Genomic DNA, 5,173 nt, shown 5'->3' with positions numbered 1-5,173 from the left:
GTGGACCTCGACCCCTTTTACCGGAGATTCGACTTCCTCCTTCCATTGGAATCGAACTCCGGCCATGAGCAGAGCTTCGATTGCATTACCGCTGCTTACCGCTCTAGCTGGTAAATAAATTGATGGGGAATAGCTGCAGCACTAGGGGGACTGAAGAAGACCTGCCCTGGGAGTGAGTATCTGAGCATCTGGGTACTTACTGCTTGCTCCTTTGGGTTGCTGTCTTCTGAGACAGCTGAAGTTCCTGGAAAGTGCTGCAAGGACTGGGACCCCGTGCCTGACCCTGGCTCCAGACAGAGGCTGCAGTTAATTGCACAGCCTCCTGCATCAGCTCCTGGCTGGGTCAGTAGCAGAACTTGGAAAAGTTACTTTTTTTGCATGGCCACTGGATTGGGCTGATGGGAGTTGTAGTTCAAAAAAGTAACTTTTCCAAGCTCTGGTCTGTAGGCATAAAAGCCCAGCTGCCCTAGGGTGGCGGGTCTGCCCCCAGGGGTGACGTCCGAAGGGCGTCACCCCTTGGGGAGTCCAGAGGGCGAGGGCGCTACCCTATTCTGTTTCTTTTTTCCTAATCAATCTGGGAGAGACTGCTAGTGGGGAGGGCGTATGGCTCATGTGTAGTCCCTGTGAGGGGTGAGAGCCTGTGCAGTGAACTGAATGATAGGAGAAAGTTGCCAGATGCCTTCAGAGTGAGAGTCTGTAACTGGCAGAAGGCTGGCTCTCCCTGGGTGTGAGACAGAGGGTGAGTAGATGTGCCCTGTGTGAAAAATATTGAGTGGGTCTGACTGTTCCCAATTCTTGTAGAGGCCTACTGGGATAATTGGCTCAGATAGGTTTGTTGGTGGGCTCTTGTTGGGTCCATATCAGGTGTTTAGGAGGAGTCTTAGTAAGGAGGAACATGGGTGATGCCACCCCAATTTCAGTGATCATGGGTAGAGGGAAGTATAGCCATGGGGGGGTGAATTACCATAGAAGACGAGTGCAAGGCTATCTAAGCCTTATTCCTACCTCCCACTCCTCTCATGGATGTGTTCCTCATTGTGTATCTGCTGTGCCCACTGGCCTGTGTGTGTTGTTTAATGCCAGATCAGTACACAATAAGATCATACTCATCCATGATTTGATTGTGGATGAAGGTGCCGATTTGGTGTGCATTACTGAGACCTGGGTGGGTGAGCTGGGAAGAGTTGATCTGACCCAACTTTGCCCACCTGGATACTCGGTGCAACACCAGCACAGGCTACAGGGATGGGGGGGAGGAGTTGCTGTGCTCTACAGAACTTCCATCCCTGTCACCAGGAAACCACTCTGTCTTGGAGCCGGCTGTGGGGGTCTGCTCCTGGTGTCAGGCCATGGAGACAGGAAACTAGGGTTGCTGCTTGTGTACCATCCACACAGCTGCCCGGCAGCTTCTCTGATTGAGCTGGCAGAGGCCATCTGGGCTGTGGTACTGGAGGAGCCCAGAACAATAGTCCTGGGTGATTTCAATGTTCACACTGAGGCTGTCTCTAGTGTTCTGGCTTGGGACTTCATGGCCTCCATGACAACCATGGGGCTGTCTCAAGTTGTCACCAGCCCAACGCATAGGGCAGGGCACACTCACAACTTGGTTTTTGCTCCAGATGGAGGAAGGGGTGGTCTAGAGATGGGGGGGATAGATGTCACCCCATTGTCATGGTCAGACCACTTCCTGGTGAAGTTTAGACTTATGGTTCCGATCCTTCCCGGCAGGGGTGATGGACAGATTCACATATCCACCTGCTCTCTTTCCAGTGTTCTGCCAAAGCCTGTAAGACCATTCAAAGATACCCTCTTGACAATCCAATCTATGCACCAAATCTGTACCAGGAAGGCATACCACGATAACTGCCTTGTTTTATACTTAAAACACTAATAAAAATGCTTCTAATTTCTGTAAAGATGGATTACTATTTTTAAAGGAGGTAACAGTTGTTGCTGGATATGTTTATGCTACCCACCATATGCTTTTATTGCAGAATTATTTCTATGGGTCCTAAAACATTTATGATTTAATCATTCATGAGTCATATTAGTAGAGGCATATAAAGAAACTGCTTTCCTAGCATTTGGCTGTAGATATAAGAACAATGACTCAAACCATTCCTGTGAAAATATATGGATTGGCTCCATACTATTTGGGATGTGAACTCCCCAGCATACATTAATCTCCCCAACATAAAGAACATCTTGTATGTAGAACAGCAGCATGTCAGAGGAAGAAGGTCAAGTAGGAACCATTCTACCTGACTGACTGTTTTCATATGCAGATATTTTTGTGGGGGGGCAATAAAACTTGCCCCCCCATTATGTAGTAGGATAGTCCAAGGAAGACTGTCCCATGTGATATTTCCTGATATGTATTTTGGTGCTATAGTGGGTGCTTTAGCAGGCCAAGGATGGGCACCTAATCTCATAATTCTCCATGCCCAGCAATTTTTCTACCTAATGGTCAGTTCTTTGGCATATAAGAAAAATCTTGCAGATGAGTGTGTATGCCAAGTGTTTACTTACATCAGGCAGCTGCTCAGCTCCATCTCCTTTAAATGTGTTTCAGCAGAACTCCCTAGCTGTGCATCTCACTGTATTTCTTACTGGAAAAAGAGCAACAAGCTGTGGGAGTACACAGCCAAAATAAGGCTGAGTAAGTAGGTAGTGCAACATTGATTCAAAGGAGCCATCTATCTTGTGAAAGTAAAAGCAAACCATAGTCTATGACCTATAGTCATATGGACCGCGAAAAAGACAAATAAGTGGGTGTTAGAACAAATTAAACCAGAACTATCACTAGAAGCTAAAATGATGAAACTGAGGTTATCATACGTTGGACACAGCATGAGAAGACATGATTCACTAGAAAAGACAATAATGCTGGGAAAAACAGAAGGGAGTAGAAAAAGAGGAAGGCCAAACAAGAGATGGATTGATTCCATAAAGGAAGCCATAGACCTGAACTTACAAGATCTGAACAGGATGGTTCATGATAGATGCTCTTGGAGGTCACTGATTCATAGGGTTGCCATAAGTCATAATCGCCTTGAAGCCACATAACAACAAAGTCTATGCCAGTGGTGGGTGTGATGTTCCTGCTTATATTGTAAATATGGTAAGTGCTGGTTATATAGAAGATATATGGTAAGTGGAGTGAAAGAGGAGGGGGAGTACATGAGCAGTAGAATGCTGAATGGTTGGCTGGGCATTTGAATGGCTGGGAGTATGAATGGAAGAATGACAGTTGAATCTGGGTGGAGGTTTGTGTGGAGGTTTGGTGGTGTTTGGAGGTTGTTGTTGAGAGTGAGTCGGAGTTCTGAGGCAATTAGTAAGAAGTCAAGTACATAACAGAATATAGATGAAACCATACGCTTGTGAAACATTCCTTAAGTATTCTTGTTATTTCTAATTCTTAATAAATATTCCTTGGTTAAATACAAGCCGGATTCCTTCAGCTGGGATACGCATACCAGGGGGAATAGCAAAGTAACCAAGGCTGAAAAGTTTGTATCGAATGGTGGCAGTGGCGGATCGGAGAAAAGTGTATCCAGTCCCACAGAGAAACCCAGGGCTGTATGCTTCAGAGTCAAGGGGCTGGAGGGGGGTTTACAAATTACCTATACCCATTGACAAAAGGTATCGGAATAGCCAGGCAGAGGCTAGGCACAGTCTATTGGCTAAAAGGGTTACACAGTGTCGGGTGGTGCTGCCTAGCAGTGGGAACTTTTGAGATCAGTGCTAGTGCTGTAAAGGGTAAGAATAAATCTGACGATCCTGTCTGCTGGTAGCCACAAGTGAGAGCTTCACAGGTGGTGCTGGGGAAGGACATCACAGTGGGCTACTTGCTGGTATGGATAGGTGAATCTGTCAATTTCAATTTCTTTCCCTTTCTCATATTTGCACTCTTAAATTCAGTTCTCCACATTTCCATCAATTAATAATATACAAATTGAAACACAGCCATCCTTCAAAATTTACACTGCAATACACTTCACCAGCCAAGTTATGTGTACAACAAGTGCATATAGAGGGGCAAAGTGTACATGCATACAAAAATGCTTTATAGTAAAGAATATTGCTTTGCAAAAAAAGTTATATTGGGCAAAATTGCATACAAACGTGTATTTTAGGTGAACCCCATAGTAAAATGCTGATGAATCTTCATAAGGACTTTAAATATATCTATGTTTGCAAACAAATGTGGAAATGTGGAGAACTCATTTTAAGGAAAAATGAGAAAGTGAGGCACATTGAAACTGACAGATTATCCCATTCCTTTATATTAACAATTTCTACAAATTATAATTCAGTTTTAAGATTCTGATTGTGTCTCCACGCCCCTATGATATACAGTCAATTATTTTCTACTTCCATCATTTTCCTACTTCAGCAGCAGCAGCAACAACAAAATAATCCAGCTCTCACTCCTGCCTACATTCAATGCTGTGTTGGTATCTCACAAAGCAATCCAGTTCATGGGAAGCTGACAGGAAGGTCCACAGCATCCAATTGCTGTGCGGGAGCCTCTGGTTTGGCTGAACTCAGGTTTAGCCAGGAACTGTGTGTTAGAACCAGAAAGTAAAAGCTGGCTCTCACAAATACCCCTACAGAGAAGTAAGCACTCTTCATAGACTCGCATTGTAATTATTTTCTTAGATCAAAATAATTACAGTGTAACTTTGACCCAAATCAGGACCCATAGGAGCGCTCCAAATGGCAGTTGGATGTTGTATAAGTGCCCTCTTGGCCCCTCCTCTGACACACCCCTGGAATGCCCATTTTTGGGGCCTTCCGTTGACTTCCACCAGCACCCCTTTGGGTTGGGCTTCCCTGGTGAACCTCCGGCTGAGCCAGCAGGGTCTCAGCTGAGCCAGGGTGAGAGGCTTCTGCTGACAAAGCCAGGACCCTACTAGCTCAGCCTTGGGTCTGCCATATCCAACTGCCTTCAGCCCAATACGTTGGATTGTGCCCTCAGTTGTCTTAGGCTGAGTGACCAACTCCTTTCTCTTTGATGTTTTAAGTCTTTTTAACATGGTATATTGGTCAACAGATGTACCCTGTCCGTAGCCAGGGCTGCATCTCTTCTTCTTGCAGCCATTCCAACTGTCCTTTTCTCAACCCACATTATAAAAAAGTATCACCCAGTGTTTTCTCTCCTTTTTATAGC

Source organism: Rhineura floridana, chromosome 9 (assembly GCF_030035675.1).
Source record: "Rhineura floridana isolate rRhiFlo1 chromosome 9, rRhiFlo1.hap2, whole genome shotgun sequence".
NCBI lineage: Eukaryota > Metazoa > Chordata > Lepidosauria > Squamata > Rhineuridae > Rhineura > Rhineura floridana.
This window is presented reverse-complemented; position numbering follows the sequence as displayed.